Source organism: Ischnura elegans, chromosome 4 (genome assembly GCF_921293095.1).
Source record: "Ischnura elegans chromosome 4, ioIscEleg1.1, whole genome shotgun sequence".
In the NCBI taxonomy this organism is placed as follows: Eukaryota; Metazoa; Arthropoda; class Insecta; order Odonata; family Coenagrionidae; genus Ischnura; species Ischnura elegans.
Window position 1 is genome coordinate 114143523 of NC_060249.1, and position 14407 is coordinate 114157929.

At 40.0% G+C, this 14407-nt stretch overlaps 1 protein-coding gene and 1 non-coding gene across 2 annotated transcripts in view; one reads left to right on the top strand and one right to left on the bottom strand.

Moving 5' to 3' along the window:
• The window catches only part of LOC124158221 (flocculation protein FLO11-like), a 390266-nt gene that overhangs the window by 147686 nt on the left and 228173 nt on the right, over positions 1 to 14407 (top strand). The window lies entirely within an intron of this gene.
• Trnaq-uug lies at positions 12499 to 12570 on the bottom strand. Its single transcript has one exon. It is a non-coding gene; the product is annotated as a tRNA-Gln (tRNA).

The window sequence follows — 14407 nt, forward strand, 5'->3', positions numbered from 1 at the left end:
GTAATAAATTTTTATTGTAATCGGATAATGGGAAGGATATGTCTGAAGGTATGATCTCTAGGAAAGGATTTTATTGACAATTATGCAGGTGTTTTTCTTGGGGGCGTACGCAACTTCTATTATCAATTACCAGCAGGCCACCCGGCGTTGCTCGAGAAGAAAAGTACCCAGGGAAGTGGGACTTGGAATTCATGGCCACATGACAGGATTTTTATGTTTTATCTTTGAGCGTGAAAAGAAGTGTGCCTACCCGGCAGGATGTCCAATCGCTGAAGTAGTATTACGTGGCGTAAAAGAAAGTAATGAGAAAACTACGTGAAGGACGAATCGGTCCAAACTGAAAGTAGCTCCACGGGGTTCGAAAGCATGATATGCACTTATTTACTAACTTCGGTCGCAATCCGTGCAGCCGTATGGAAACGCATAGCAGACAGACAAACAGACATCCTCTTTTATACGTATATGTATATAAATTGGGTGCTTTCCATTCATGGGACTTACGCGTCGACTAGTTTCGACTCACGGAAACTGGTTATAACTCTCAAATTCCTGCGCGTAATCGTTTGTTGACTTGTGTCACAACAGTCGGCGAAAATTACAGAATGGAACACGAAAACCGCGACACAAGTGTTGTGTTGACGTCTGTCGATGAATGGAAAGAGCCCATTTTTGTCCGAGAGAAGCTGCGTTGGAGTCACTTTGACTCGACTTTACGCTATGAATATGCCGCTCCCAGTTTGAATAGCGAGAGAAGATTCTTGAAGTTCACTTTGAAGGATGTAGTGCACTTTGAGGCCATTAGTAATCAATAGCAAAAATTGCCTTCGCTCATGAATCGTCGCCACTTCCTGGTCATTCGACTAAGCTGAGTGTGCCCTGTTATGTCATGTCAAAGAACGGGGAATGGCTTCGCTTTAAATCCGACGATCTTAAGGCTTCATTCATCGATTTAAACTGGGGCTGTGGTCGAAGAAAACTGAAAGGGAAAATATCGGGGCCGCGAGTTAACGAGATCTTATCACGTGATCCACGAACTACGTACGCACGGCTGACGCAAATGAATACGCCAGTGAAAATACGTTGGATGGATTCGGTCATTCCAGATTTAAGTAGTTGGCTCGTATGGCTTCATAGACGCAACAGATTCATACGTGGAAACACTACTTAGTATCGGCGGCCTTCGAGAGGTATTAATGAATCCTACTCGTTTAGAGTGCTCTCATATCTGTATGAACCAAGGCAGTGGCGTAACCACGGGGAAGGGGCTTATCCGGGTCTTCAGCCTTTAAAAGAGGCGCCAACAACGAGTAAAATGGCCTCAATAAATAAAACGATAATAAGTATATATACTGTTTTTGAGTTCTAATAAATCAGGTTTTCGGCATCAAAAATCCCAAAATTTTCTGGGGGAGGACCCCCGATACCCTCTTTGTCCTCGGGTGTTTTCCATGCACCCTGGCTTGGCTTGGCTAAAATCTTGGTTACGCCACTGAACCAAGGCAATGAGGAACTTGCATGGGTCGTAGATTGCCCTAAAAACCATTTTGAATAAGTCAAATGGATACATAAGCTCGCGAAAATACCTTCAGTTTCTCCATTCAACATCAAAAGAAATAAAAAAATTGCATTTAAAATCGAGAAAAATTTCTCTGAGCCGACCACTGCGCGAAGACACCCGAGCGTTGCCGAGGCCAGGCGTGACGTCATAGGTGCCTAAACAACCGTAGGGAGTAGGGAAATACGCTGAGCGCATGGTGTAAAATTTGTTTTCAGGGAGTATTTAGCCGCTCATCGTCACTTTATTTTGTTCTGTTATTCTTAGGCAAGTTTTCCTATTGCTATTGTGCCTAGATTATTACTTGGGATATTAATAATGCGGCATCGGGATGATGAAGTACAAGCGTTTCACTTCGTATGTTTTAGTGATAAGAAAAATGGATGATAACGTTGCCACTCGTTCGAATAGTACACCTGAAATTCATCTACATAATACCCCGCAAGCCGCCTAAAAGGCGTGTGGCATGGGGTGTTAGGACACCAGCCTTTTTTTAGGACACCAAAAATTGATGCCACGACCCTCATGGAATTTGTTAAGACAAATTATTGCTATACGTCGGCGGCAAATCGAGTTTTAAAAGAAACTTGTAATACTGGAGGATAACGATCGTAAGCTGTGCTGTTGACATTAGAGTAAGCTGTGCTGTTGAATTTGGCAACACCGAATTAACGGAGAAGGTAGTCCTATCCGTCCTACGGTACGAATTCACAGCAAAACAGTCTGCACACAATCCACATGTGAGATCGCGAATCTGTTCCGCTGCCAACACACACACAAGCTATAACCTATTTCAATAATATAGGTAAATCCATAAACAATATACTAGCATATACCATAAAAATATAGTGGGAAATAGACAAATACTCTTATCAAAAACTGGATGTCACTGTCACATTCTTATATTCATCATGTACAACTTACAATAACAGAACTCGTTATGATGAAAACAACTATTTATTCACTGATTTTAACCCTTAAATTAGCCCACACAAGTGACACAGGTGACTTTTCTCACTACTATTCGTTGAAATAATGGAATAACAAACTTCACTCACAGTTTTTATTTCAATAGCGTGATCGTGAAATGCCATATCTACGATGAACAACGGAGATTAGCACGCCACTGACAATTTTTACACTACTGTTAGACATTCATCGATAGCGTAATAGCACTTTTTACAGTTCAATCACGATGGAACACTGATAACTCTTGGCCGATATTTTTCAACCTTGTCAAACTTTGTGCATTACAACCACTGGCACTGTGATTATTAGTAGTAGCTTAACGGGAGATGTCACGTTGAAAATAACACTATTTTGGCACAAAAATGTTCCTAGATGTCTCCAATCAGCGAGCAAAAGTTGCATTGACTGGAATTCACCTCATAATACAAGCACATACAGTCCTAAACGACGAATTCTCCGGTACCTACGAATAAACGGATGAAGTTATTGTATATAAAAGCTAAGCGGACATTAGTAAACATCAAAATCGTTCTAATTACATACTTAAATGAATTATATGCCGTCGATAACATCAACTTACAATTAACGTATCCCCCTTCCAATGGCCGTGGCTCAGACTCCTACAACGATGTTATTTAGGTATTATAAAATTTTTGGTTTAACTGCTCGTTTTATATTTTATGCCCTTACTCAGATATTAATATTATAAATAATGCAAAATATGAGGGCTTCCAAGCCTCTATCGTCGGATATTTATCTTTAAATATAAAATAATCAACACGTCTAACAAACGAAGCTCTCACAACTGCTGGCAACTATTACAAACAATCGCAACAATAGCTTCGCGTGATGTTTAGGCACCTTTGACGTCATCGAGGCTTCGTCGGCAGTGGCTTGGGGGGTGAGGGAGTTTTTCCCGCGCTTTAAAATTCGTTATATTTATCATTAAATATCTCGCGAAGGAAAACTCAGATTTACATGCGGTTTTCTTTCTTGTATTCAGAAAATAATTTTCTGTCCACCTGTGAAATAAAAAAAATTCATGCAAGTTCCCCATTGCTTTTTCATGAAAACTATTAAGTATTATTGGTTAAACAAAACATTGCAATATTTACGCTTAATTTCTTTTCGCGCCACGCGTTTCGTTGGCACATCGACGTATTTAAGTGCATCACGTGAGGCCAGGTTCTTCCTTTAGTCGAGACCCCGCTGCTATTCTTAAAATTGCGAAGAAAGAATGACATTAATGACATCTGTCTGTTTTGCATTCCATTCCCTTTGTTTTCCTCTCGCGATCACGTCTACCATTGCACGACGGCAAACGAAGGATATTTTTCCCGTCACCTGAGGAAAACTCTTACCAGAATTTTCTCAGTAAATTTCGCCGAAACTTTGCTCTACGCTCCCCTATATTTCCAGGTTCGACAGAAGCGATAAATTAAGAGAGATTTTTGCCGAACGGATAGGAATGGGAATTCGATTTCCCCCGAACCATAAAGAACTTTAATAAATAGTAGTCGTAATAATGTTTGAGCATTTCCTTATTATTTGATAACGGCTGGTGTCCTAATATACCTCCGCCACACGTTTATTGAAGGAATTTAATAAATGCTAGTCGTAATTTCGTTAGAGCATATCCCTTTTATATGTAAATGGCAGGTGTCCTAACACCCCCTGCCACACGCCTTTTAGGCGGCTGTAGGCCTGCGGGGTTGAATGTAGATGTAAAGATCCCAATCCTAACACGCCTTACTTAATGGAAACTCAGCGCTTTTTATCGGAAAGTTAGTAAAATAATACATAGACGTACAATGTGTGTCGCTGCTACAGCAACATTGTCAAATGCTTCACGTGTGCAGGTAAGTTCTTCCTCAAATATGCCGATCTGCTAAAGGAGAAGGGGTAAAGGGAAAGAGGTGGATTTTGAGTGTCGGGAAGTGGGCGTGTTGAATGTTGTGGGATAAAGGGTCGTTTTTTTTGGGTCTCAGGAGAGTTACGGAGGGAGAAAGGTTTCAAGGTTAGGGTAATACGTCCGTGCATCAAGTGCAGTCCAAACAAGCCTTATTTCCTCCTACTCCCTCTCCTTTAGCAGTAGGACATATTTGAGGAAGAACAAAGATGCACATGATGCACTGGAATAACAACGTCACGCGTCGTGCGAAAATAGATTCAGTTGAAATATTGCAATGTCTTATTTAGCGAATATTTATTACTTTCACCACATCGTGCGACATATCTCACAAGATAGGTATTGCGTATAAACTCGTGCAACGTGATTTCCTGAAAAATGTAGCCTTTTTTCGGAACGCTGCGTTATCAATGTCGCAGCAAGATAAATGAAACTAAACAAAGCCTAAATATCGTGCATATATTTGTGAAGCAATGTAATGCGTACTCGATGCGTTATGTGGTAAATTACAGCTCACTCGCCTGGCGTTCGCGGTTTGCGCGGTTTTATTTAGATAATTTTAATTGACCATTTCTGTAGTTATTGTATTGATTCTCCAGTGGTAAATAAGGCAAATAGACTGTGTATTTATTACTTTGTAGACCGCAGTGGTCAGTGTTTGCCGTTATCTATTTGAATCAAATGATAAAACATCATGGTACTGTCCACTGGTTTAATAATAATAACAACAACGCGTTTTAACGCTTAGAGTCATCATCATGTCAAATAGAAATAGCAGGTGGGTAGTGTGTATCACTTGTTATTACCATTTGACCTGATGATGACGCTAATCGTCGAAACGCATTGTTATTATGTACTTGCATGTTTAGGAATTTAAGGAATCACATACTATTAACTAATTAACCGTGAATTTTTCTTCAATAGGAGTTAGTAAATGACATTCATCCAGCATCGCCTGGGACTGTGAAAAATATTTTCAACTGAGATTACTATCATTCTTTAAAATGTTAATAAATTAACTAATCTCGCTGATTTATTATACAAATCAATTGTTTAATAAACGTTGTTTGCATTATAACCATTCTTTAGTCTTCTTTCTATCATTTCAAAGTTTGTTTATGTACATGTATGGGATAGTTCGCCTAATTGGGGCAGCCGCTTAATTGGGGCAAAGTGTGCCTGTCCCGATGTGTCCCAATTAACCGGAATCTACTGTATTAATTAACCAGTGGACAGTACAGTGTGGAAACGAGACTCCAGGGCGGGCTCGCAAGGTTACACTCCTAGGGCAGGGACTATAAGCGCGAGCTTTTTTCCTCTGCACCCAGAAGGGGGAGGACAGGAAGGAGAAAGGAAGGAGGCGCCGCCCGCCGCGATAGGAGCCCGACGACACCTCCTGGGAGTGGATAGGGAAGGAAGGGAAGGGAAGAGGAATCCCGCACCGTCACAAAGGCGGGCGGGTCCTACTATCAGCGAAACCAAGCTTACGCAATTAATGTTCTAACGATCTTGGAGGACCCTTCTATGGGGAGGAAGGATCCAACGATCAAATCGTTAGATAGTGGACAGTACAATGTGTTTTATCATTTTATTCAGCATGCTGTTACACCATATCTCTCCAAACACATTTGAACTCGTAACTTACTTATTCATTCTTCATATGCAAGCAAAGATGCTTCCCTTGCTATTTTTTCTCCATACTTGGACACCTATTTCCGGTCTTTCTTTACGAATCTCTTTTATGCGCATTCCCCTTCGACACATCATATTTCGTGTGCCAGTTTCTCCTCGTCGATGAGAGGAAAGTCTAAGCCAGGCGCCGTCCTTTTGCGCCCCTTGCTTCACGTTCAACCCCCTCTTCCACATCACACCTTCCCTCGGAATGGAGTCCACTTCAAAACGTCCAGACGACGATGACGGGCGTTGGTCCTTTTTCTCTATTTATTTATTTATTTTCCTCATTTTCACCGCACGCCCGTGTTGTTTTTTTTGTAACCACCATTATGTTTTTTTTAACTTTTTTTTTCCCTTCCAGCGACTCTTATCCACACCTTTCCTTGCTATTTTTCTCTCTCCCTGTCTATTCACTCGCTCGTCCTAAAAAAAATCCTTTCAGGCGCTAGCGTGTCCTTTAAGTCCTCGAGAAAGAAGTGAAAATTTTCCCTCCACATTTCCGTCCCTGTCTGTTTGATGGAGGTGTTAAAGTAGTGCCCTGAAAATACGCCAAATATTGCGCTCGCACCGTCCAGCCCGAGTTATTTGGCTCAATGATATCACTTAGTAGGTACACACGAGGTGTGTTCAGATAATAAAAGGAATTTTGTTTTTTTAGGAATCTGATTTATTTACTTTTTCGTCTAAATTAATGTAGTCACCTTCAAAATTGTCCCTAAAAAGTATTCTGCCCTGACGGTTCTTCCAAATATAGAAAAACTTCTCAAACTCAACCTTTGGGATGGCCTTTAGCTTTGTCATCGTTTTTTTTAATGTGCTCGTAAAACGACGGACCTTTAAGGATCTCTTTATTGTTGGAAATAGGAAACAGTCATACAGAGCCATAAGTGGTGGAATTGTATTCTGGGCATCATTGTAATATTTGTTTTGGCCAAACATTCACGAGCAAGCAATGAAGTGTGAGTCGAAAATCGCAGAGCTCATAAAAACATGTCCAACCTAAGCGGCTACCAGAGAAAAAGTAAAAAATTCGATACATCCGAAAATTTTATCATACTTCAGGGGTATGTATGCCTACTTAATAAAAAAATTTCACCGTCGGACTCTCCAAAATCGCGAGAAATTTAAAAATTTAGCTACCATAATTTTCTAAACGCACCTTGTACATACGCTCCACAGTTCAGAGCAAATGTAATTGGGGCGTTGAAGGTGACTGCAAGGCAGTCAAAAGTTGAGGACGAAATTTTAACCCCCAACTTTGCAATAATTTTTATTTTAAAATGGAAACTTTAAGAAGTCAATTAAAGGATTGAAAATAGATTATTTAAATTCAGACCCCTCTACTACTTAGTGAGTGTTGAAATCAATAGGAATTATCTTTTCTTTCGAAATGATCTTTGTGCCAACCAATTCAGCGCTACAAGTCAAATAAAGTCGTCGACCGAGTCATCGAATCAACATTCTAATTTAGTCAGACCGCAGAGCAAACTATACGTACTCCTGTCTGGTAAATGGTAACCTCATTTGAATTCAAAGCACTGAATGTAATAAGTGGCTTTGTTTCTAGTCACGTGCACGGATTGAAAGTTGTTGTCAACCAAGGGTTAAAATTGGCCATGAAAAAATCATTTGTCTCATCCCTGTAAATCCAAATGATTTTGTCATTGCGAATTTCAACCTTGGTGCTCATTTTAATTAGTTCATATTTGAATTCGTGTGACCAAAGTTAGTGTTGGGAGGATGGGAGCAAAGATTTTCTTGAAAATGTATTTACTCAAATTAAAGAAACGCGAATGCATGCTGCCTTACAACGAGGCGTTTGACGTAAGAATTAGGTGCGTCCCGCCAAGCTATTGTTTCTTGCGCGTTTTTCTTCATATCCCGATGTTCATCGTCTCTTTCTTTTCTCATCTTTGTCGATATCTCTTTGAATTATTTTCACCTTTGTCCTTTTCACCCGTGTCACTCTTTGCCACCGGGAGGGAAAAATTTTAATTGCCCGCCAGGTTTAATTACGTAGGTTGGAGTCCACTCGAGCCCCTGCGAGGTGGAACCCTTGAAAACGCATGGGAAAGGGAAGGAAGTGAGGGACGCGTTGGAAGGCTTCAAACGTGAGAAAGGAACTGTGCAAGTGCCTTTAAGTGTACTCCCGAGTATGGGGTAGTGCGGGACTTTTTATGCTCCCGCTTAACGGGCAAAATAATACCAAGTAAAATAAAAATTTTATACAAATGTTTTTATCGGTCATTAAAAGAAATGCAAGTAAATTTTGGTAAAATCAATTTTTCAATGAACTATGATGTAAACAAGTTTTCTGTAATGGCTCTCTAACATTCTCGTTCCTTAATATGATCGCGGCGCCGCCATCGGATTTTGGTGCCCATCAATCTCCATGTTTAATTTTAAATTCTGAATAACGATCAAGATACAGTTGAAATCGTAATAAAAGGGTTAGAGTATTGCATTGTCATCTGGTTCTGAGCTATACTGAAAATTTCGGCTGGATAGCTAATCGGAAAATGGGTTGAAATTTAGTAGCAAGATTTGACCCAAACAAGATGACAAACAGGAGAGCGAGTTTATAAAAACGTTATAATACAATAGGTGTTGTCGTTGCTATGGAAGACCGGTTAAAAACATATGAATTGTTATTTTTTCACAATCTCTTTGAATTTACTTTCTTGATTGTTTTTTCAATGGTCGTTTGTTCAATTTGTTGCTTTCTTCAGTCGTTCCAAACGCAATTCTTGGCTTTAGATGCTAGTTATGAAAGCAGATGAAGGCAACATTTTTTAGTATGGGGAATTTATAAAGTTTTATTTACGTGACCCAATTTTATACAAAAATTGAAAGGCTTAAAAAATTTTTTTCTGAAAAATGTTGTCGTTTTCTTAGCTCGTCACCTCGGCTAATAGGAGTTTTCGCTCAGCCTGCCGTATCTTTCTTTTCTAATTACACTTCTGTCGCTCGCTTTTTTTTACTGTAGGAATTATATTTTTCCTCGAAAGTTTCCTTGTTTACGACTTTCTTTGTAGGAAAAGCGCCTTAAGTCTCCCTGTCATCCGTATATCAGGAAATATGCCGTATTTCACGTCCTTTCAACCTTTGTTTACGTTTAATTCCCTTCACTTCCGAAGCAAGAGTTTGAATAACTAAATGTTTACATTAATAATATAAGTTTGTGGTGAATTTCCGTAGCCGTAATCAAAAGGAAAAACATAGCAAAATTTCTATCTTATTCTTGGCACGGCGGCTTTCGTGTAGTTGGTCATTAATGAGGTGCTCTTCCATAAATTTATATCTTGCTTTAAGTGAAATTTACATGCCTCTTTCTTACTCTGGAGTTAGATCTATTCCTACTTGTCGGAACCAGCTCAAGCGGAGTAGCGCTGTGTGAATTGAAGAAGTACTTAGTGACTCTACGTAGTTTTTAAATGTATTTAGGTGCCCTAATATTTAGAATCCTAAAAATAAACTAAGTAATATAATTTACTGAGCTTGCTTTGGATTGGGATTTGCAATTGTGACTTCTTTTTTTCCACCCCTCCCTTATTGGGGTTAGCATCATTAAACACATTGAATCGAAATTCCGTTTTGTCTTCTCAACTTATTTGGTATAGGAATCTCAACTTGCGTTGAAATTGCGAGTAGGAAGAGCATCGCGAAGGAATTTAAGCTATTTTCAGTGCACTATAGCGGTCACTTAACATCAAAGTGAGTCGACTTAACTCAATAGTCTCTTGCTTTACCCTCCTCGTGTATCCTTATTCAGACCAGATATCTCCTTTCTTCCGTTTTTTATTTTTCTCTCGACGCTATACACCGTTCATCCACCTCTTCTGCTTGCGCTTCCTGATCTCCTTTTCCGTTCTCTTGCCTTATACGTCTCTTTCTTTCGCTGTACCGTTCGTCCTATGCATACACAACTTTCCTGGAAGTTGAACGGTGAAGGGAAAGAGGAAAGTAACTCATTGCGGTCGTGGCTGATTCAAAATATAATGTCGTAGCTTTGTTAAAACTTGTTATCTTCGTAAATATCACAGTTACGGCGATGACTGGTAAAAATATCACATGAGATTTTCGTCCCAACTGTATTGTACTTTTGGATATATTTTAGAGAAGGGTGGATTGGTAATGAATGATTTATTACGTTACCTACGTTTCGCGTTAGTTAAAAAATTCTCAATAATGCCACATTTTCGTTTGTTTTGAATCATTAAAATTTTGTGTACAAATAGCGGAGTGAAGATTTAATGCGTCATTTCTTCGGCGTCATATTTTGGAGAATCCTGAATATTGGTTAGTAGAAAGTATTTCAAGGACAAACCCTGAGAGTGTAGTAATAGGGTATTTTCATGGTTCGTGTCGCCTCGAGTTTTTGTGCTCCAAATTTCGCGGCGATTTGTTGGCTATTGTGGGGAATTTGTATTCCATGATCTTGGTATGGTATTTGGAGGCAGCGACCGACAGCTGTGGTCATTTGCGCCATGAGGGAAGAGTAGGGAAGGAAGGGTGGAGAGAAACCCGGCGTCGGCATTAGCATGCTCTTAAGGAAAGGTGCCTAGGGGACCACAGCTTAGCGTCCCATCCGACGGACGCAGTGTTGCGCTTGAAATGTCCTCCACATATCATTCAAGTAGGGATCGAGAAATCTCTGAAAATTCTCTACTATCGCCGAGATTCGAACCCGAGCTCACGGGATGGGAAGACAGCGCTCTACCCTCTACACCAACCCTATCCCCCTCAATGATCTCAGTGGCATGAAAATGGTGACCGCGTCATACTTCATATGAGAAATAATTTTCACGTCCATGATATTATCTTTTTACGTTCTTGGATTTTGGATTGAGACTGAAGCTCTTGACATTTCTACAAACGGTCTGAGAGTGCCTGCGGTTTTATTCCTTCTTTAAACCTTACCTACTTAAGATATCTTTCCCAAATAGTTGAACTGCTCAACCTGCTCAAGTTTTTCCCCGCCTACTTTTACCTTGAGTCTCACATCCCTAACTCTCGGTGCTTTACAAAACCGTATAACCTTTGTCTTCTTGAGATTAATCGTCATGCCATACTCATCGCTGCGCTTTTATGAAGTATCCACTAGAGCCTGCAGGCCACTCTCTGACTTTTTTAAAAATTTGGATCTGGTAAAATATATATTATTGCTCTAATCAGCTCGCTAGTGAATTACCCCCAAAGTTTCTGTCGGACCATAAAATATAATCTTGGTGTGGCATCGTATTTATAATACCCCGAAGTGTCCTAAATCGTACGGACAGTTCCTCTGGCCTCGAAAGCGATATCGGCTCTCATAGACGTTTAGATTTTAATACGCCAATTGAAAAAAAGACCATTTCCTTTGCATATGCTGCATTAATGCATGACCCAAATACGACGGTTAATTCTACCACGTCTCCTTTGATGAATTTAATTTTTAACCCTAGGCGCAGTAATTGGAAAGGGGAGTATCGGTGACACAATGAACGCGTTGCCAGCGCGTGTGTGTTTACTGTCGAGGAAACCTCCCGTCTTCCTCCCTCGTGGTGACCCCTTGTCTCGCTCCCCCAAGCCGACACCAATAATGTCTCGCCACGACGATTAAGTTCGCGGAAATTCCTCCCGGAAGCCAACCACCGGTCCCGGAGAGTGGCAGTTAGTCCTCTTTTTGCCCAGCGCCACCTACGCTACAACCGAGACCTTGTTCTTCTCGTATCTGGTTTCCTCCCTCTCCTCCGACGGCCGCAAGACCAGAGAGGAATTGGTACCTTAGTGCCTGGACTACTAATGAGGCACTCCTCCCCAAGTGGATGGAGGGCATTAATGCTACGGTTGCCACCTCCTCGTATCCTCGCACGCGATGCATACTGTAACGTTTGGAATAAAAAAACTGTTATTTACCTACTATTGTCTAGCAGTTGTGGTTGGAAAATGATCGGGGGATTGTTAAGATGAGAAGCAAAGTTGCTAGAAGGAGTGAAACGATAAAAAACTGCAATTTGAAGAAACAACAAGGAGGTTTATTGGAAAAACCAATCGACTGACATTACTATACCTTCTCACTCCATTTCCTCTTCCCCACCCCCCAGAAAAATATAGAACTTTCCTAGGGAGTGTAGCGTTCATGTCCGTTTGAACTTGCCAACACAATGCGCGGAGCAAAAAGATGATCAATTGGTGTGAATGAGTTTTGAAAAGTAAGGTACCTCATATTTTCCCCTTTTTTGATCCGTCGCCTACTTCTCGAGCCATTCGCGGCGAAATAACCGACGGCCCTTTTGTAGGCGAGTTGATGACGTAACGAATTCAAACTGTTCTTTTTTCCGCTACTCCTTGGCCTTGTACGAGATGTATTAAAAAAATAGCGGACCAGATAACCGACTAAAAATCTACAAGGTCCCACCGAGATTTGAACTCGGATCGCTGGATTCAAAGTCCAGAGTGCTAACCATTACACCATGGGACCGTTGGTATCATGTGCTGCTTAACATTGCTTTAAATATAAAAAAAATTGCACTTTTAGGTTACGTCAGTATCATGTCCCGGTTTACGCTAACTAGATATCATAAAACCGGTCCGGAGTTGTGGATCGTTTAAAGAATCTTTCGCTTCACTACCATCCGAGTTAATATTCGCTTATGTGACTAACAGTGTGCGCCACAACTGCAATTGTGATGGCAAAATGTTGGTCAAAATCGATTTTTAATCGAAATGAAAAGCTCGAGTTAAAAAAAGCGAAATTCGATCCGAAAAATTGATTAATCGAAAAATTCGACGGTTCTTCCAAAAAAATGTACAAAATCGGTTGTACGAAATTTTTTATTATTCTTTCGAAAAACATTCAAAATACACATTTGAGTAGCAGGAAAAAATCTACTAGGAATACATGCTTGAATTATTTGAAGTAAAAATGAACGCGCATCAATTAAAGTTTTGGGATCATCGCTTGGAATCATTAGGCCTCACTTGAATTTTTAAGAAAGATCAAATGAATGAAATAATTGAGATGCTTCCTCGATAATCGAGGTCACCGGCCTCGGGGAAATGTCTTTCACTTGGGACGGATTACGTTTTCATAGGCCGATAGTGACGCAGCTCAGATCAAGCGAAATAGTCAATATCAAAGTAGAAAAATCGAGTTTAGAGATCAAGGCTGGATCTCGATTTCCTCAATCTTTCGCAATTAAAATTCGATTTTTTATCGCTAAACTGCAACTAGTATCCAGAAACAATGCTAATAATCCTTTTGCTTAGTGACCAAGAAAGAAAAATAGTTACAGCTAACAATAATTGCAGCTTATTTATTTAGTAATTTAATTAGGTTGGTGCTAGCTTGTTGATTTTTAACCATTTCTAACCCAGAGATACTTTTCGGAGAATTCAAATATCAAGATTTTTCATTATGAAAACTTGAAAATTTTGCACTCAGTCACAATAATCGTGGTAGCTAAATTATTAGTTATTACAATTAACACCACAAAATAATGCGTAGTTTAGATATTTCCTGAATAGAGCAGAAAGTTTATACATTTTTGATGTTGCTCAGAAGCAATATTGGGTTATATTGGGTTAAGGGAAAATTATTTTAAAATTAAGCACGGAAGCTCCTGGCCGTTTTGGCTTCGTATTTCCCTCGTGCTCATATCAGGCGCCTCAAAGTATCTCATTTCGCAGCTCTTTTTGAGGAAAAAATTAATTTATGGCCTGTGTGTACCAGAGCAATGTTTGACGCCTCATGTTTTCCCGTGTCCCTGTCAACGGTCATTTTTGCAAGCCGTGTCGTGCCTTTTCAAAGCTCGTGCCTTTTCTCTCTGCTTCTTCTCACCGAGCATAAATTTTTTTCCCCTCCGCGGTGTGTACGTCCTATGGAACAGAATATTTAAGCCCTTGACGAAATCCGTTTTACTTAAACTGCCTGTCTTTGCGATTTATTATAAAATTTCACGCTCAAATTATTTTTCTTGGAGAGCTTAGAATCCTGAGCGTTTAAATGAAACCATTTTTAATCCTGATGCTCGCCGAATTAACAATTTTTTCACGAGTCACGAAAAAGTCTTTTGAAGAAGCTGCGGACAAATTTTAATCCTGTTGTCAAACGGTATAGAAATTTGCCGTATAGCGTCAACGCTGCGTTACTATGGAGTATATGAAGAGTAAAGATAATTCATTTCTTTACTGTAGGAGACGTTCCAGAATTCATTAAATAAAAAAAAATCCTCGCAGAAAATCTTTTGACCTCCGTGAAAAACAAGCCCTTGAGTGAAAATCCATGTACCGTGCCTTCCCGTCATAGTACGGGAAGA